The sequence below is a fragment of the Globicephala melas genome, chromosome 11 (genome assembly GCF_963455315.2).
Source record: "Globicephala melas chromosome 11, mGloMel1.2, whole genome shotgun sequence".
Taxonomy (NCBI): domain Eukaryota; kingdom Metazoa; phylum Chordata; class Mammalia; order Artiodactyla; family Delphinidae; genus Globicephala; species Globicephala melas.
The window spans coordinates 64,136,080-64,157,640 of record NC_083324.2 but is presented as its reverse complement, the minus strand read 5'-3'; positions in this window follow the sequence as shown (position 1 = coordinate 64,157,640).

The window sequence follows — 21,561 nt, the reverse complement described above, 5'->3', positions numbered from 1 at the left end:
TGTCCCTGCGAGCTTCAATGCACGCACTTGTGGCCGCGATTTTCGATGCTCCTAGAAGCATGTCATTCATCCTTTCTTTCGACAGTTATCTAATGAGCGTCTGGTATGTGCCAGGCACAGCTATAAATGCTAAGAAGCCAGCAGTGAACAAAACAGACAAAAATCCTTGCTTTCTTGGAGTTGACATTCGAGTTGGGGAAGACAAATACAGTAATAAAGTCAGTATGTAGTGGGTTAGATGGAGCCAAGTGCTATGGGGAGGGAGGGAATGTAGCATGGAAGAAGGGAGTTCAAATTTAAATAAAACAGAAAGCTTGCTGAGAAAGTGATGACTGAGAAATGATAGGTTTCTTAAAGCAAGAAGGCCAGGCGCAAGCCATTTTACATAGTGTCTCTTTTTTTGAGACTCATTAACCACTGGAGGTGGCAGAATCCCCAGTTTCAAATCTCGTGGCTGCTTCCTAGCTGTGCTGCATGTGCAAGTTATTTAATCTTTCTGACTCTGTTTACTCATCTGAAAAATATGAATAATAGTTCTTACTTGTAGGCTTTGAGGAAGAATTAGATGTGAAAATGCTTGTAAAGCTTTCAGTGCAATGTCTGTACACACTAAGCCCTCCACAAATGGTAGTTATGGTTCCACAAGAGGAAACTTGTCCAGGGAGTTCCCTGGTGGCCTAGGGGTTAGGATTCCAGGTGAGAAATGGAGAATTCCCTACCTTATCAGTAAACAAAGGATGTCACACTCATCAGCAATTGCAGCCCCCACTGTTGTGAGCTAGTGAGCCCTGAGGGAACTGAGGAAGGAAAAAATACCTGCCATCTAGCAGCCATCAGATTGCATTCACTCCCTACCGTGAGCCCTGAGGAAACTCAGGATGTGAAAACACAGGCCCCCCAGATAGCTGATGTGCATAGCAGATGAAAGATTTCAGTGAGCCCAGACTCTTGCATCTTCCCATACACAGAAAAGCGCTAAATTCCTTTACTTGGAATATCTGATTTTCTTTAATTAACAATAATCTTTTGATGTTCAGACTACCTGCCCTTTGTTGCAAAACTGCTATATAACCTAGCTCCCTGCCTTGCCTCCTCCGAACAGTTCTCTCAGGGTTACTTGAAATGCTGCCTCCCGGGCTTAAATTCCTAAAAATTCCAGCTGAATAAAACATAACTCTCAACTTTTAGGTTGTGAATATTTTTTAAGTTGACACAGGGTTTCACAGTCGTGGCCCAGGTTCAATCCCTGATCAGGGAACTAAGATCCAATAGCTGCAGGGCAAGGCCAAAAAAAAAAAAGGTAACTTGTCCACAGGGATAACCCATTCTGGCAACAAGGCCAAACTTCCAGCCTGGTGTATCAGACTCCAAAATGGCCTGACCCCTCTTTCAGAAAAGGGAAATAGGACTTCCCTGGTGGCGCAGTGGTTGAGAGTCCGCCTGCCGATGCAGGGGACACAGGTTCGTGCCCGGGTCCAGGAGGATCCCACATGGCCTCGGAGCAGCTGGGCCCGTGAGCCATGGCCGCTGAGCCTGAGTGTCCAGAGCCTGTGCTCTGCAACAGGAGAGGCCACAACAGTGAGAGGCCCACGTACCAAAAAAAAAAAAAGAAAGAAAAAAATGAAAAGGGAAATAGTGTTGGGAACTGGGGAGGAGGAGCTTTTGCTTCTTTTGTTCCATATTCTCTGATGGTGGAGTTGCAACTAAAATAATAAAACCTGGTGCTTTATTGGAATATTTACTATGTCCTAGTGAGACTGGAGATAGATGGGCCCCAGGCTGAACAGTGTGGACAGAAACTCCATAAAAGCAGGATGATGGAGGAAGCTGGGCCCTGCCCAGATAAGAGATAAAAGACCAGATATTCCTCATTCTCGAAGTCAAGGAGACCTTCTTGACTACACATGCACAGAAAGGCTCCTTGGAGATCAAAAAGGGAGGGGGTGCCACCTCATAGTAAGTGATGCCAACTACCCATAGGCCTCTTCACTAGAATCCATCTTGGCTAAGAGGTGCGCACGCACACAGGGGAGGACCCTGAGATATACCAAATGTGGACTCAGAACCAGGCAAAGCAAGATGATTGGACAAAGGAAACCCAGAAGAAATGCCCCATAAAAGTGATTCAAACTGCCACGAGCATGTGGCTCTCTCTCTCTGAGCCCGCCCGAGTGTCTATCCACACGTACTGTACTCTTTTTCCTTGTAATAAACACTTTACTTGCTTCACTACTTTCAATCTCTATGTGGAAATTCATATCTTCATAGCTGATGGGTCACGGCCTTGTCACTGGCCACTGGTCCCTGGTGGTCTAGTGGCTAGGATTCAGTGCTCTCACTGCTGCTGCCCGACCTCAATATCTGGCCAGGAACCGAAATCCTGCTTCAAGCCACTGTAGGCCAAGGCCACCCTAGATCACTAGGTACTTTTGTCAACTGACAAAAAAATGCACAGGGACTTCCCTGGTGGCACAGTGGTTAAGAATCCACCTGCCAATGCAGAGGACACGGGTTCAATCCCTGGTCCAGGAAGATCCCACATGCCGCGGAGCAACTAAGCTCGTGTGCCACAACTACTGAGCCTGTGCTCTAGAACCCGTGAGCCACAACTACTGAGCCCGTGTGCTGCAACTACTGAAGCCCACGTGCCTAGAGCCCGTGCTCCACAATGAGAAAAGCCACTGCAATGAGAAGCCCGCGCACCGCAACGATGAGTAGCCCCTGCTCACCGCAACTAGAGAAAGCCCGCGCGCAGCAATGAAGACCCAACACAGCCATAAATAAATTAATTAATTAAATAAATTAAAAAAAAATAAATGTGAACCTCGGGGCTTCCCTGGTGGCGCAGTGGTTGAGAGTCCGCCTGCCGATGCAGGGGACACGGGTTCTTGCCCCGGTCCGGGAAGATCCCACATGCCGCGGAGTGGCTGGGCCCGTGAGCCATGGCCGTTGAGCCTGCGCGTCCGGAGTCTGTGCTCCGCAATGGGAGGGGCCAGAGCAGTGAGAGGCCCGCGTATCGCAAAAAAAAAAAAAAAAAAGAAAAAGAATCCACCTGCCAATGCAGGGGACACGGGTTCGAGCCCTGGTCCGGGGAGATCCCACATGCCTCAGAACAACGAAGGCCACGCGCCACAACTAATGAAGCCCACATGCCTAGAGCCCATGCTACGCAACAAGAGAAGCCACCGCAATGAGAAGCTCCTGCACCGCAACAAGGAGCAGCTCCTGCTTGCCACAACTAGAGAAAGCCCATGTGCAGCAACTAAGACCAAATGCAGCCAAATAAATAAATAAGTAAATAAATAAAGTTATATTAAAAACAAGGTGTTGGGTATAACATGTAAAAAGGTCCTACAAAACAATAATGAAATGACTATCGACTCAGTAGAAAAGTACAAATGGAAACTAAATGTAAATGTCTTTTAAACATATGGAAAGATACTCATCCTCATTCATAATAAAATTAATTCTAATTGAGTCACTCAGATACCTTTTATTACTTACTGGATTGGTAAAAAACCAAATGATTGAAAACTCTTAGAATAGGCATGAATATGGGTAAACAGGAATTATCATACATTACCAGCATATATAAATTGGAACAATTCCTACTGAGGGCAATTTGGCAGTGTCTACCAAAATCCCATATGTATATACCCTTTGACTAAGCATAGGAATTTATCCTACAGTTTTAGTTGCAGGTGTGCAAAATGATGTATATACAAGGTTTTTCACTGAAGCAGTGTTTGAAAGATAGAACAAAAATCTGAAAAGTTAAATGTCTATCAACAAGGCCCTAGTTGAATAAATTGTAAGACACCATAGTGGAATACTATGCAGCTATAGAAAAGAATGAGAAATATCTTTGTGTGATATGGAAATCTCTCCAAGATATATTGCTGTTTGAAAAAAAGCAAGATGCCAAGCAATGTTAATAGTAGATACCATTTCTATAAAAAAGGAGGGAGATACTATGTATTTGTATTATCTTGTAAATGCATTAACAATCTCTTAAAGGAGATGCAAGAAACTAGTAACTGGTTATCTGTTGTGAAAGGTAAAGGTGGGAAAGATACATTTCATGGTATTTTTTCAAAACTTTGGTATTCAAACTTAATGAATTAAAAAAATTAAGTACAATTTTTTCTGCTGTTTCACTTATTTATGTATTTATTTTTATTCAAACAGAAAGTCACAAAAATTACCATCATCCTCACCAGTTCACTCAGTCCCATGTAATTAATTTTTTTTATCTTGGTCTTTTGTTAGCACTTTTATGAATTCATCAGTTTTCCATTAGAATTCTGAAAATGTTTATTCATTTAATTCAGCAGTATAGTCAGTTACCAGAAACCTGTACTTGTCAGTCTTTTCCATGAATTCCTTGAAGATGAAACTCTTTTATAGGAACATTTTTGCAAAAGCATCAGAGTACACCCAGGCTGTCTGTAAATGACAAAGACTTGTAAATGACAAAAGACTTAGAAATGACCACGGTTAAAGATTTGATGAAAGTTCATAATAATGCAATTGACAAGGAAATTTAGTTATTTCTGAGATATACATTTTAAAATAATAACTACAGTTATGACTTATAACATTATACCAGAACATACAAGATTTTTAGGAATTTCATGTAATGTCTGAAACATTTATATTAACATATTTCCATACAAATAACCCAAAGAAAGTGTAGTATTAGTTTTTTTTAATTTTTGAATTTTATTTTATTTACTTTTTTATACAGCAGGTTCTTACTAGTCATGAATTTTATACACATCAGTGAATACATGTCAATTCCAATCACCCAATTCATCACACCACCATCCCCACCCCCCCACGGCTTTCCCCTCTTGGTGTCCATACGTTTGCTCTCTACATCTGTGTCTCAACTTCTGCCCTGCAAACCCGTTCATCTGTACCATTTTTCTAGATTCCACATATATGCGTTAATATACGATATTTGTTTTTCTCTTTCTGGCTTACTTCACTCTGTATGACAGTCTCTGATCCATCCACATCTCAACAAATGACCCAATTTCGTTCCTTTTTATGGCTGAGTAATATTCCATTGTATATATGTATCACATCTTCTTTATCCATTCGTCTGTCGATGGGCATTTAGGTTGCTTCCATGGCCTGGCTATTGTAAATAGTGCTGCAATGAACATTGGGGTGCATGTGTCTTTTTGAATTATGGTTTTTTCTGGGTATATGCCCAGTAGTGGGATTGCTGCATCATGTGGTAATTCTATTTTTAGTTTTTTAAGGAACCTCCATACTGTTCTCCATCGTGGCTGTATCAATTTACACTCCCACCGACAGTGCAAGAGGGTTCCCTTTTCTCCACATCCTCTCCAGCATTTGTTGTTTGTAGATTTTCTGATGATGCCCATTCTAACTGGTGTGAGGTGATACCTCGCTGTAGTTTTGATTTGCATTTCTCTAATAATTAGTGATGTTGAGCAGCTTTTCATGTGCTTCTTGGCCATCTGTTTGTCCTCTTGGGAGAAATGTCTATTTAGGTCTTCTGCCTATTTTTGGATTGGGTTGTTTGTTTTTTTAATATTGAGCTGCATGAGCTGTTTATATATTTTGGAGATTAATCCTTTGTCCGTTGATTCATTTGCAAATATTTTCTCCCATTCTGAGGGTTGTCTTTTCGTCTTGTTTATGGTTTCCTTTGTTGTGCAAAAGCTTTTAAGTTTCATTATGTCCCATTTGTTTATTTTTGTTTTTATTTCCATTACTCTAGGAGGTGGATCAAAAAAGATCTTGCTGTGATTTATGGCAAAGAGTGTTCTTCCTATGTTTTCCTCTAAGAGTTTTATAGTGTCCGGTCTTACATTTATCCACGAGTCTATTCTTTTTTATTATTATTACTTTTAAAAATTATTATTTTAATTGATATGTAATTGACATATAACATTATGTTAGTTTCAGGAATACACCATAAAGACTCCGGGACTTCCCTGGTGGTCCAGTGGTTAAGACTCTGTGCTTCCACAGAGTCACGTGGGGGACGTGGGTTCGATCCCTGGTCAGGGAACTAGGATCCCACATGCCACGTGGTGTGGCCAAAAAAAAAAAACAAACCACATAATGACTCCATATTTGTAGATATTGTGAAATGATCGCCACAGTAAATCTAATTAACATCCATCACCAAACATACTTACAAATTTTTTTTCTTGCTATGAGAACTTTCAAGATTTACTCTCTTAGCAACTTTCAATATACAAGCCAGTATTATTAACTGTAGTCACTGTTGGTTTGCAAACTTGGAGTTCCTCTGGTGAAATCCAGAACTGGTCCCCATACACAGAGGGCAAGGGGAGAGAGCTTTTGGACACTTGATGAAGAAAAACAGTAGTTCATGTTTGATGAGATCTGGATAAGACTGCTTGTCTTGAAGAATCTCCTGGAGAGGTGAGGGGGGGTGGCCGCAGCTCACCCTGGGGACATAGGCAGTGGTGGCAGACATACGAGGGAACATTCACCCGCATGAACACTGTTGATATTGGCAGATGACATATTGGTTCCATACATTTATTCTGGGATCAGTAAATAACTATGTAAATAACTGGGAAAGAAGAAGGAGATTTTCCTTATAGCACTTCTATCTTTTAAAATATTTATTTATTTATTTATTTATTTTGGCTGCACTGGGTCTTAAAATGGATACTATCTGGACACTGCTTTGTCAGCCCCTAGTTCACCCATGAGAAATACTAAATAAAATATGAAGGGACAAGAAAAATATTGAACATTCTCAGGAGAAAAGCTCAGAATTGTTCTTTTCTACTGGGGAGGAAGCTTGGACATTTTTTTTAAAATTTATTTATTTATTTTTGGCTGTGTTGGGTCTTCGTTGCTGCACGCAGGCTTTCTCTAGTTGCAACAAGCGGGGGCTACTCTTCGTTGCGGTGTGCGGGCTTCTCATTGTGGTGGCTTCTCTTGCTGCGGAGCACAGGCTCTAGGAACGAGGGCTTCAGCGGTTGTGGCATGCAGGTTCAGTAGTTGTGGCGCATAGGCTTAGTTGCTCGGCTGCATGTGGGATCTTCCTGGGCCAGGGCTCGAACTGTGTCCCTTGCATTGGCAGGCGGATTCTTAGCCACTGCGCCACCAGGGAAGTCTCCCATGACACTTTTTAATCAAACTTAAAAAATTTAAAGTATAACTGTATATAGCAAAGTGTGAAAACCCTAAGCTTGAGGACCTGCCTATACCCCTGTGTAACTTCAGATCAAGTTATATACAGGACATTTCCAGCACCCTAGAAGGCTTTCTCATGCTTCCACCTACAGTCAATAGCCATTGTCCCTTCCTCCCCATCTTCCCAGATAATCAACGTTCCAACCTCTATCAGCAGAGATTAGTTTTGCCAATCTTATACGTGGAATCATACACACCATGCTTTCCTGCATTATGTCTGTGCAATTAATCCATGTTGTTTCATACAGCAGGAGTTCATATCTGTATTTAGTATTCCACTGTGTAGATAGATCACAATTTATCCTTCCTACTGTTCATTGGCATTGGAGTGTTTCCAGTTTTTGGCAATTATGAATAGCACTGTTCTGGACAGCCTTATATACTCCTGTTGGTGGACATAAACACTCACTTCTTTTAGGTATACACCTAGGAGAGAAGTTGTTGGATCAGAGGGTAAGCATGGATTTAGCTTTACTAGAGCTGATACGTTTTCCAAAGTAGTTGTACCGTTTATTCTGACGGAAATGTATGGATGTGCTACTAGCTCCATGATCTTGCCCACATTTGATAATGTCATTCTTTAAAATTTTTGCCATTCTAATGAATATACACCTTGTTTGTGAATTTTAATTTGCAAAAAGCATCTTAAAAGGTACATAGGTTTATTGCAAATTTTGGATATGTCCTGTGAAGTGCTTGTTCAAGTCTCTTGCCCAATTAACTATTGGGCTGTCTGCCTTTTACTTAGTTATTTGTAAAAGGGTTCTTAAAATACATTTTGAACTTGAGTCCTTTACTGGATGCATGTATTGTGAATATATTCTCCCACTCTATGGCTTACTTTTTCACTCTTTTAATGGTGTCTTTTGGTGAACTGCATTTCTTTTTTTTTTTAATTTAATTTATTTTTTATACAGCAGGTTCTTATTAGTTATTGATTTTATACATATTAGTGTATATATGTCAATCCCAATCTCCCAATTCATCACACCACCATCACGACCCCCCGCCACTCTCCCCCTTTGGTGTCCATACGTTTGTTCTCTACATCTGTGTCTCTATCTCTGTTTCTGCCCAGCAAACCTGTTAATCTGTACCATCTTTCTAGGTTCCACATACATGCGTTAATATACGGTATTTGTTTTACTCTTTCTGACTTACTTCACTCTGTATGACAGTCTCTAGATCCATCCATATCTCTACAAATGACCCAATTTCGTTCCTTTTTATGGCTGAGTAATATTCCGTTGCATATATGTACCACATCTTCTTTATCCATTTGTCTGTTGAGGGGCATTTAGGTTGCTTCCATGACCTGGCTATTGTAAATAGTGCTGCAATGAACATTGGGGTGCACGTGTCTTTTTGAATTATGGTTTTCTCTGGGTATATGCCCAGTAGTGGGATTGCTGCATCATATGGTAATTCTATTTTTAGTTTTTTAAGGAACCTCCATACTGTTCTCCATAGTGGCTGTATCAATTTACATCACCACCAACAGTGCAAGAGGGTTCCCTTTTCTCCACACCCTCTCAGGCATTTGTTGTTTGTAGATTTTCTGATGATGCTCATTCTAACTGGTGTGAGGTGATACCTCATTGTAGTTTTGATTTGCATTTCTCTAATAATTAGTGATGTTGAGCAGCTTTTCATGTGCTTCTTGGCCATCTGTATGTCTTCTTTGGAGAAATGTCTATTTAGGTCTTCTGCCCCTTTTTGTATTGGGTTGTTTGTTTTTTTAATATTGAGCTGCATGAGCTGTTTATATATTTTGGAGATTAATCCTTTGTCCGTTGATTCGTTTGCAAATATTTTCTCCCATTCTGAGGGTTGTCTTTTCGTCTTGTTTGTAGTTTCCTTTGCTGTGCAAAAGCTTTTAAGTTTATGTCCCATTTGTTCATTTTTGTTTTTATTTCCATTACTCAAGGAGGTGGATCAAAAAAGATCTTGCTGTGATTTGTGTCAAAGAGTGTCCCTCCTATGTTTTCCTCTAAGAGTTTTCCTCTAAGAGTTTTATACTGTCTGGTCTTACGTTTAGGTCTCTAATCCATTTTGAGTTTATTTTTGTGTATGGTGTTAGGGAGAGCTCTAATTTCATTCTTTTACATGTAGCTGTCCAGTTTTCCCAGCACCACTTATTGAAGGGACTGTCTTTTCTCCATTGTATATCCTTGCCTCCTTTGTCATAGATTAGTTGACCATAGGCGTGTGGGTTTACCTCTGGGTTTTCTACCCTGTTCCATTGATCTATATTTCTGTTTTTGTGCCAGTACCATATTGTCTTGATTACTGTAGCTTTGTAGTATAGTCTGAAGTCAGGTCTGATTCCTCCAGCTCCGTTTTTTTCCCTCAAGACTGCTTTGCCTATTCGGGGTCTTTTGTGTCTCCATACAAATTTTAAGATTTTTGTTTTAGTTCTGTAAAAAATGCTATTGGTAATTTGATAGGGATTGCACTGAATCTGTAGATTGCTTTGGGTAGTATAGTCATCTTCACAATATTGATTCTTCTTTTTTTTTAATAGATTTATTTAATTCATTTATTTTTGGCTGCATTGTGTCTTTGCTGCTGCACATGGGCTTTCTCTAGATGCAGCAGGCAGGGGCTACTCTTCCTTGTGTGCAGGCTTCTCATTGCAGTGGCTTCTCTTGCTGCTGAGCACGGGCTCTAGGTGCACAGGCTTCAGTAGTTGTAGCACGCAGGCTCAGTAGTTGTGGCTCACGGGCTTAGCTGCTCCCCAGCATGTGGGATCTTCCTGGACCAGGGCTCGAACCCGTGTCCCCTGCATTGGTAGGCAGATTCTTTACCACTGCACCACCAGGGAAGCCCACAATATTGATTCTTCTAATCCAAGAACATGGTATATCTCGCCAACTGTTTGTGTCATCTTTGATTACTTTTATCAGTGTCTTATAGTTTTCTGAGTACAGGTCTTTTACCTCCTTAGGTAGGTTTATTCCTAGGTATTTTATTCTTTTTGTTGCAATGGTGAATGGGGTTGTTTCCTTAATTTCTCTTTCTGATCTTTCATTGTTAGTGTCTAGGAATGCAAGATATTTCTGTGTATTAATTTTGTATCCTGCAACTTTACCAAATTCATTGATTAGTTCTAGTAGCTTTCTGGTGGCATCTTTAGGATTCTCTATGTATAGCATCATGTCATCTGCAAACAGTGACAGTTTTACTTCTTCTTTTCCAATTTGTATTCCTTTTATTTCTTTTTCTTCTCCAATTGCTGTGGCTAGGACTTCCAAAACTATGTTGAATAATAGTGGCGAGAGTGGAGATCCTTGTCTTGTTCCTGATCTTAGAGGAAATGCTTTCAGTTTTTCACCATTGAGAATGATGTTGGCTGTGGGTTTGTCATATATGGCCTTTATTATGTTGAGGTAGGTTCCCTCTATGCCCATCTTCTGGAGAGTTTTTATCATAAATGGGTGTTGAATTTTGTCAAAAGCTTTTTCTGCATCTATTGAGATTATCATATGGTTTTTCTTCTTCAATTTGTTAATATGGTGTATCACATTGATTGATTTGCATATATTGAAGAATCTTTGAATCCCTGGGATAAATCCTGCTTGATCATGGTGTATGATCCTTTCAATGTGTTGTTGGATTCTGTTTGCTAGTATTTTGTGAGGGTTTTTGCATGATATTCATCAGTGATATTGGTCTGTAATTTTCTTTTTTGTAGTACTTTGTCTGGTTTTGGTATCAGGGTGATGGTGGCTTCATAGAATGAGTTTGGGAGTGTTCCTTCCTCTGCAATTTTTTTGGAAGAGTTTGAGAAGGATAGGTGTTAGCTCTTCTCTAAATGTTTGATAGAATTCACGTGTGGAGCCATCTGGTCCTGGACTTTTGTTTTTTGGAAGATTTTTAATCACAGTTTCAATTTCATTACTTGTGATTGGTCTGTTCATGTTTCCTATTCCTTCCTGGTTCAGTCTTGGAAGGTTATACCTTTCTAAGAATTTGTCCGTTTCTTCTAGATTGTCCATTTTATTGCCATAGAGTTGCTCATAGAAGTCTCTTAGGATGCTTTGTATTTCTTCAGTGTCCGTTGTAACTTCTCCTTTTTCATTTCTAATTTTATTGATTTGATTCCTCTCCCTCTTTTTCTTAATGAGTTTGGCTAAAGGTTTATCTTCTCAAAGAACCAGATTTTAGTTTTATTGATCTTTGCTATTGTTTTCTTTGTTTCTATTTCAGTTATTTCTGCTCTGATTTTTATGATTTCTTTCCTTCTGCTAACTTTGGGTTTTGTTTGTTCTTCTTTCTCTAGTTCCTTTAGGTGTAAGGTTAGATTGTTTATTTGAGATTTTTCCTGTTTCTTGAAGAGGCTTGTATTGCTATAAACTTTCCTCTTAGAACTTCTTTTGCATCCCATACGTTTTGGATCGTCGTGTTCTCAGTGCCATTTGTCTCTAGGTATTTTTTGATTTCCTCTTTGATTTCTTCATTGATCTCTTTGTTATTTAGTAACATATTGTTTAGCCTCCATGTGTTTGTGTTTTTTAGGTTTTTTTCCCCTGTAATTGATTGCTCATCTCAGCGTTGTGGTCGGAAAAGATGATTGATATGATTTCAATTTTCTTAAATTTACCAAGGCTTGATTTGTGACCCAAGGTGTGATCTATCCTGGAGAATGTTCCGTGCGCACTTGAGAAGAAAGTGTAATCTGCTGTTTTTGGATGGAATGTCCTATAAATATCAATTAAATGTATCTGGTCTATTTTGTCATTTAAAGCTTCTGTTTCCTTATTTATTTTCATTTTGGATGATCTGTCCTTTGGTGTAAATGAGGTGTTAAAGTCCCCCACTAGTATTGTGTTACTGTGGATTTCCTCTTTTATAGCTGTTAGCAGTTGCCTTATGTATTGAGGTGCTCCTATGTTGGGTGCATATATATTTATAATTGTTATATCTTCATCTTGGATTGATCCCTTGATCATTATGTAGTGTCCTTCCTTGTCTATTGTAACATTCTTTATTTTAAATTCTATTTTATCTGCTATGAGTATTGCTACTGCAGCTCTCTTCTGATTTCCATTTGCATGGAATATCTTTTTCCATCCCCTCACTGTCAGTCTGTATGTGTCCCTAGGTCTGAAGTGGGTCTTGTTTTTGTATCCATTCAGTGAGCCTGTGTATTTTGGTTGAAGCATTTAATCCATTCATGTTCAAGGTAATTTTTTTTTTGCTATATGCGGGCCTCTCACTGTTGTGGCCTCTCCCGTTGCAGAGCACAGGTTCCGGACACGCAGGCTCAGAGGCCATGGCTCATGGGCCCAGCCGCTCCGCGACATGTGGGATCTTCCCAGACCAGGGCACGAACCCGTGTCCCCTGCATCGGCAGGCAGACTCTCAACCACTGCGCCACCAGGGAAGCCCAAAGGTAATTATTTATATGTATGTTGCTATTACTATTTTCTTAACTGTTATGGGTATGTTTTTGTAGGTTCTTTTCTTCTCTTGTGTTTCCAAATTAGAGAAGTTCCTTTAGCATTTGTTGTAGGGCTGGTTGGGTGGTGCTGAATTCTCTTAGCTTTTGCTTGTCTGTAAAGCTTTTGATTTCTCCATCGAATCTGAATGAGGTCCTTGCCGGGTAGAGTAACCTTCGTTATAGGTTCTTCCCTTTCATCACTTTAAATATATTGTGCCACTCCGTTCTGGCTTGTAGAGTTTCTGCTGAGAAATCAGCTGTTAACCTTATGTGAGTTCCCTTGTATGTTATTTGTCATTTTTTCCCTTGCTGCTTTCAATAATTTTTCTTTGTCTTTAATTTTTGCCAATTTGATTACTATGTGTCTTGGCATGTTTCCCCTTGGGTTTATCCTGTATGGGACTCTCTGTGCTTCCTGGACTTGGGTGGTTATTTCCTTTCCCATGTTAGGGAAGTTTTCGACTATAATCTCTTCAAATATTTTCTCGGGTCCTTTCTCTCTCTTATCCTTCTGGGACCTGTATAATGCGAATATTATTGTGTTTAATGTTGTCCCAAACATGAAGACAGCATGTGTTTCATGCTGTCTTCATTTCATTTCATTCTTTTTTCTTTATTCTATTCTGCAGCAGTGAATTCCATCATTCTGTGTTCCAGGTCAGTTATCCGTTCTTCTGCCTCAGTTATTCTGCTATTGATTCCTTCTAGTGTATTTTTCATTTCAGTTATTGTGTTGTTCATCTCTGTTTGTTTGTTCTTTAATTCTTCTAGATCTTTGTTAAACATTTTTTGCATCTTCTCAATCTTTGCCTCCATTCTTTTTCTGAGGTCCTGGATCATCTTCCCTATCATTATTCTGAATTCTTTTTCTGGAAGGTTGCCTATCTCCACTTCTTTTAGTTGTTTTTCTGGGGTTTTATCTTGTTCCTTGTACAAAGTCCTCTGCCTTTTCATTTTGTCTGTCTTTCTGTGAATGTGATTTTCCTTCCACAGGCTGCAGAATTGTAGTTCTTCTTGCTTCTGTCTGCCCTCTGGTCGGTGAACTGCATTTCTTAATTTTAATATAGTCCAATTTATCAATTGTTTATTTTATGCTTGATACTTTTTTGTACCCTATGTAAGAAATTTTTGCCTACTCTCACTTTTTAAAAAACAGGAAATTATTCTTTTCAAAAGTCCATTGTAAAAAAATGAGTACATATAGATTATCTAAAAGGAGAAAAATAGGGAATTCCCTGGCAGCCCAGTGGTTAGGACTCTGCTTTCACTGCCGTGGGCCCAGGTTCAGTCCCTGGTTGAGGAACTGAGATCCTGCCAGCCAGATGGCACTGTCAGAATCAAATAAATAGGGCTTCCCTTGTGGCGCAGTGGTTAAGAAACCACCTGCCAATGCAGAGGACACGGGTTCGAGCCCTGTTCCGGGAAGATCCCGCATGCCGCGGATCAACTAAGCCCTTGTGCCACAACTACTGAGCCTGCACTCTAGAGCCTGTGAGCCACAACTACTGAACCCGCATGCCACAACTACTGAAGCCCACGTGCCTAGAGCCCATGCTCCACAACAAGAGGAGCCACCGCACTGAGAAGCCCGCACCGCAAGGGAGAGTAGCCCCCACTTGCCGTAACTAGAGAAAGCCGCACACAGCATCGAAGACCCAATGCAGCCAAAAATAAATAATAAATTAATTTTATAATAATAATAATAAATAAATAAATAAAATAAAAGGAGAAAAATGATCACTTATGATGCTCCCATCCTGAGATATGACCTCTATTAACATTTTGGTACCTATTTTAGCACTTATAAATGTTTATATATATAGTTTTTTTCAAAAAAGTGGGATGATACTGTACTCATTTTTTAGTTAGACTTTTTAAACTTATATTTTATATAAATATCAATTTCTTTTGATTGAGACTCATTTGAGAAATCTACCATAGTGTTAGAATTTTAGGCTCAGGTCTGCTCTTAGCTCCAGGCCATAGGAAAGTCACTCCCAGTCTCTCCACCCTGAAATTCTGAATGTCTGAGGATTCACCCATAACAGAGACTGTTGCTATGTATCTTTTCCTTCTCTAGTGTTTTGACTGACTCACTTGTCATCCAAATGACCTCTTAGACCAGAGTAAACAAAAACCCTTGGGGAACTGTGTGGTAAGGTAATCATGTCCTTGAAGCAGAATGAGTGTAATGGCTAGACATCACAGCTTTGCTTAAAATCATCTGTAGTTGTGTGACCCTAAGGGACTTCCCTGGAGCTAACAAATGAAACTTCGCTTTTTATCAGAAGAAAGGTGGTTTAAAGAGTTAAGGACTTTCCGGGGGAAGTCACTACTATTTTTAACTCTCAAAAAGTCAGGAAGACGAACTGAAGATTTTAAAAAGGCACCCTAAGAGGTAAAAGTAAAAAGCATTGCAAAGATCTTTTACTAAGAGAGTAGAGCAGAGGAAATACTATCAGTTGAGTTACATGCAGAAATATCTTCTTGAATTACTGGGTGACAGTTAAAGGTTTGATTTGGAAAGTAAGGGTCAGAATCTGAATTTTGGTTGGCTCTTACGTGTTCGCCACATCACTGTGTACCCATCATCTCTCTGAGCCTGTCTCCGGGAAATGATAGTATCTCATAAGCTTGTTGAGATGATTAGGAGAGATAAGTGGCTTGCAGCAAGTAAAGACCTTGGCCAGCCTTAGCACGTGGTAAGCACTCAGTTTTTTCCTTCTGCAATTAAAAAAAATCGAGATAAAATTCACATACCATAAAGTTCACCATTTCGAAGTGTAAGGTTTTTCATGTATTCACAAGATTGTGCAACCATCAGCACTATCTAATTCCAGAACTTTTTCATCAATCCCAAAAGGAACCCTGTACACATTAGCACTCACTCTCCATTACCCCTTTCTCCCAACCCGTGGCAATTACTAATCTACTTTATTTGTTTTTTTTATTTTTGGCCACGTCACACGGCATGTGGGATCTTAGTTCCCCGACCAGGGATCGAACCCATGCCTCCTGCAGTGGAAGCATGGAGTCTTAACCACTGGACTGCCAGGGAATTCCCTAATCTACTTTAAATCCTTATGGATTTGCCTATCCTGGACATTCCATATAAATGAAATCTGCAATGTGTGATCTTTTGTGACTGGCTTCTTTCATTAAGTAATATCAAATACTTGATATTATTGTTATTGTCATTATTCCTATCTCCTATGACTCAAATAGCATGAGAATCAAATGACATATTGGATATGGAAACTCTTTGTGAAGAAGAAATTGCTCTGGAAACACAAAGACGGATTTATCCATTGGGGTATTCACTCTTTTGTGGGAATGGTGAGGTGCCCACAGGAACTTGCTAGAAGGAAAATAAAATTGTAGAATTCAGAAACATGATAGGACTGAAAACATCCTCTATTATTAAAAAATAAATTACCCATTCGAAAAATGTTCAGCAGAATTTTCTCCTAAAGCTTTTTGCTTGCTCGGGTAAGCAAAGCCCCCTACCACTAGCCCAAGTCATCAGTTTCCCCAATCCTTTGAGCCAAGCTATGCCTGAATGTAGAACACGGAGGCAGGGCTTGGGAGGATCTTAAGAGGCAGCTGTCAGCCGTCGTTCACAAGCCCAGCTAATACAATGGCCTTTGACCCACCCAGAAGGATTGCTGGAGGCCACCAACAGGTTTGGAGGCAGATATTCCGTTTGATTTCTATCTAATCTTTAACATCGCTCTCGTGTAGAGAGAAGCTTGGAGTTATTTTTTACTTCATTTGTGTGGATTATGACTCATTCAGGAATTTGCCCGTTCAAATGGTCCTGCTGAAATGCAGATAATTTAGCAACAATCAAAACTCTTGGGATTATTAGCTCAGACTCTAAATGACTTCACTCATAGAACGCATTATTCTTCTTTGCATTGCCTTCCAGAGAATTTCTTGAAGACTTGAGGCCTCAAAAGAGTCTTTTCAGAGTTTACTATTTAATTTATCCTCCTCATTCCAAGTGACAGCTAACTTGGCCTAGTGTTACCACTGTGTGGTGATGGTGGATGGTCTCTAGGTCTGGGCAGGGCTCTCTGGATTTTGCCACATGGTCTGGTGGGAAATTTAAGCATTTCCTTCCAATAGCAAAAGAAGCTTAGGAAAGAGTGTTGAACTGCTTTTTTCACTGACCTGTGTGATGCTAGAGGATTTACCTTCCTGCTTGGTCCCGTCTCCCTTTTATTTAAAAAAAAGTTTGACGTGTTTCAACAGGCAGTAGGGAGACTTCCCTGGAGGTACAGTGGTTAAGAATCCGCCTGCCAATGCAGGGGACATGGGTTAGATCCCTGGTCCAGGAAGATCCCACATGCCGCAGAGCAACTAAGCCCGTGCGCCACAACTACTGAACCTGAGCTCTAGAGCCTGCGAGCCACAACTGCTGAGCCTGCGTGCCACAACTACTGAAGCCTGCGTGCCTAGAGCCCATGCTCTGCAACAAGACAAGCCACCACAATGAGAAGCCCGCGCACCGCAACGAAGAGTAGCCCCTGCTCACTGCAACTAGAGATAGCCCGTGCGCAGCAATGAAGACCCAATGCAGCCAAAAATAAATAAATAAATAAATAAATAAATAAATGTATATTTTTAAAAAGTTAAAAAAAGAAGAATATAACAAACATCCAAGTCCTTACTTACATCCTAACACTATGCCATATTTGTTTTTTATATTTTTAAAGAAGTCAAATATTACAGAAACAATTACACACACACACCCAGGTATCCCTCCCTTATTATATTCCCTTCTTTTTCTTTCTTGAGATAACCATTATCCTGAATTTACTATTTATTATTTTTAAAGTTGATATATATGAATCCATAGAAAGGATATCCTATTGTTTCACATGTTTGTAAACCTTATACAAATGGTATCATATTGTATGAATCTTTCTGCCACTACTTTTTCCATTCAGCCTCGTGGTTTTGAGATTTACCCATGTTGCTTCATATGGATAGTTCAGTCCGTTTAATTGCTGTAGGTGTTTGACTTCATGACTGTATCACAATTGATCTATCCATTTTCCTGTTAATGGACACTGAGATTGCTTCCAAGTTTTTGCTCTCAGAAGTGTTGTTGCAATGAACATTCTGTGTCTCCTTGCCACGCATGTGAGAATTTTCTAGGGCACACACCTAGAAATGGACTTGCTGGAATGTAGGGAAAACCACCTCTTCAACTTCCCTAGACATAGCAAATCGTGGCTATGCCAAGTGGTTGTCCCAAATTTCACTTTCCTGGGAGAGGATGAGAAGTTCTCTGCCTCCACACCCTCAGCAATACTCACGAAGCTTGTCAGTTTCTTCATCTATAAGAGAGAAAACCATATCTATGATAGTACATCCAAAAGGTCTTCTATAGGGAATTGCCTGGCCATCCAGTGTTGAGGACTCTGTGCTTCCACTGCCATGGTCCCAGCTTCAATCCCTGGTTGGGGAACTAAGATCCAGCAAGCTGTGCGGTAAAACAAAACAAAACAAAAAACAAAAAAACCAAAACGTCTTCTATAAATGAAGAAATATCTTGTGAGATGTTATTGCTAACCCACTACGTGTTGGCCACCATGCCAAGTGCTTTATTTACCTTGTCTTATTTAGGTCTCCTACTGACTATAGGAGGGAGATGCTAGCGTACAAGATTTAGAAGGAGTAATTAATTTGAATTTGTCTGATGTCACATATCTGGTAGGTGACAGGGCTGGGGTTTGAACTCAAGTCTGTCAGACTTCAGGGAGCCTATGATTGCCCCAATGCTGAGCTGCATGCATAATCTTTAGGAATAACATTAAATCAACTCTTGGTTGTGGTGTTGCATTTCTGGTAGAATGCCTTCTTTTTTTTTTTTTTTTTTTTAAGCATTTATTTATTTATTTTGGCTGCGCTGGCTCTTAGTTGTGGCGTGCATGCAGGATCTAGTTCCCAGGCCAGGGACCGAACCCAGGCCCCCTGCATTGGGAGCACAGAGTCTTAGCCCCTGGACCACCAGGAAAGTCCCTAGAATGCCTTCTGAGGGTGAACAGTCTGGAGATATAATATGTCTGGATACTGGGTTTTTTTTGTTTGTTTGTTTAATTTTAAGTGGTATATATTATGAATCATAGAAGATTTTCATGTAAATTTTTTGTTTTTTGGCCACGCCATGCAGCATGTGGGATCTTAGCTCCCCGACCAGGGATTGAACCCTCACCCCCTGCACTGGAAGCACGGAGTCTTAACCACTGGACCACCAGGGAAGTCCCTCATGTGAATTTTTAATGTATAGAATCATGTAAAGTTTTCATGTAAATTGAGAGGAAAAATGTCACCCACATTCCAATGACTAAACTTTATACACTATTGTCACTGTTAACCCTGTAGTTGTTTCCGAGTAAGCATTTTGTTTTAAGGAGAGTTTGTAGTCACCTTAGAGCTTGAAGTCATGGCAACACCACAGATGATAATTTACCCATAATGAGCCATGTCTAAATGCCAGACATTTATGCTAAGTGTTGGACATATGTTAATTCCTGTCTTTTTTTTAATTGAAATGCAATTCGAATGCCATAAAATTCATCCTTTTAAAGTGTACAATTCTTTCTTTTTAGATGAGGAATTAAGAATTGAAATATCTTTTGGTGTCTATGAAAATCACAGAGGTCCAATGCCAGTTTCATGTCTGGTACTATATTAACAGTAGGAGTGGGTAGGCAGGCATAACTAAAACAATTTGACTGTTAAGTTGATAATATTGAAGCCAGGTGATGTATACATGGTAGGTCATTATATTATTCTATCTCCTTTGGTTATATGTTTAAAAACTTCCATAATAAAAAGTTAAAAAAAAATTTTTTTTAAAAAAGGTCTAGCTTTATGCTTTAATAACTAATCTTTGCATACCTGAATTTATGTCTCTGATATGAAAATCAAGACTTAATAATACACTAACTTCATAAAACATTTTATAGTTTACAAAACATTTTCCACATTTTATCTCACACTTACCCTCTGAGGTAGACAAGGAAGATATTACCATCTCCATTTGAGAGAAAAGAAAAGTGAGGTTCAAAGCAGTAGATCTGGGACTTCACCCCACTCCTCAGACATGGAATTCAGTGGCCTGTCCCCTTCTATTCAAAATGAATACAGCCTTAGGAGTAGGGGATTAAAAGATACAAAATACTCTGTAAAAAATACTCTGTAAAAAATAAATAAGGATATACTGTACCACACAGGGAAATATAACCATTATTTTATAATAACTTTAAATGGAGTATAATCTATAAAAATATTGAATCACTATGTTGTACACCTGAAACTAATATAATATTGCTGCTTTTTTCTGATTATAAAAATAATGTGCATTATTTTTAAAGAATTTAGAAAAATTACAAAGAAGAAAAATGTATGTGACCTATAACCATAACAACCAGAGATAATTACTGTTAACATTTTGTATTCTATCCTTCCAAATCTTTTGTTTTTTTAATGAAATATGGTAAAATGTTTTGTAATCTTTCTCAATGAAATACTATAAACATGTTTCTATATCAATAAATATCAATCTCCATTTAACACACAGCACTGTTATAACTTAGTTAACAATCTCATGTTGTTAGACATTTAGATGGTTTCAATTTTTCATTATTATGAACAAGGGCAAAATAAACATTTTTATAACATAGTTCTTGGCTTACTGATTATTTCCTTTAGATACATAACTAGAAGTGGAAAATATGAATCAAAGCATTTAGAAGGATTTTTTTACACATTGCTGACAGTCCCAGAAAGGTTATATGGATTTACATTCTCAACCGTCCAGTGTTGTTGTTTGTTCGTTGATTTCTTCACCAGTTCATAATTGCTTTTCTTGAGTCAGATGTAATTCAAATATACCAGTGAAAATATAGAGTTTAATTTGTTAACTTATAATCAAGTTAAACTATTGAGCAAACCATTAACAAACAACTCACTGTGTTTGTTTAAAGTAATGGTCTTCAATCTTTAGTGAGTAAGAATCACCTGGTGATTCCTGGGCTCCATCCCAGACACAGTGACTTAAATTCCAGAGATCTGGAGCCCAGGAACCAGCACTGTTAACAAGAGCACCCTTCCTTCAAGTGCCTCTGATGTACATACTCTAGGTAATTAGACTCAGAGAAACGCTGGTTTGGGACTTCCCTGGTATCTAGTGGTTAAGACTTCGCCTTCCAATGCAGGGGGTGCAGGTTTGATCCCTGATCAGGGAGCTAAGATCCCACATGCCTTGCGACCAAGAAACCAAAACACAAAACAGAAGCAGTATTGTAACAAATTCAGTAAAGACTTTTAAAATGGTCCACATCAAAAAAAAATCTTAAAAAAAAAAAAGAAAAACACTGCTTTAAGAATACACACAGGGCTTCCATGGTGGCGCAGTGGTTGAGAGTCCGCCTGCTGATGCAGGGGACGTGGGGACGTGGGTTCGTGCCCCGGTCCGGGAGGATCCCACGTGCCGCGGAGCGGCTGGGCCCGTGAGCCATGGCCGCTGAGCCTGCGCGTCCAGAGCCTGTGCTCCACGACGGTAGAGGCCACGACAGTGAAAGGCCCGCGTAACGCAAAAAAAAAAAAAAAAAAAAAAAAAAGAATACACACAGGTGTAAGTTGAGAGTTTGCTGATTATGGACCTTATTACCTTTTGGTCGTGGGAAGTCTGGTAAGAAATGGAAAATTCACCTGCTCTCTCTTATCTTGGCTTCATTCATATTCTCTCAGCTTCTCTCTCTCTCTCTCTCTCACTCACTCACACACACACACACACACACACACACACACACACACACATTTCTGTAGACAAAACAAACAGTTTGGTTTTGGAGATGCCTTTATTGCAGGCTGCCATGATCAGTTAC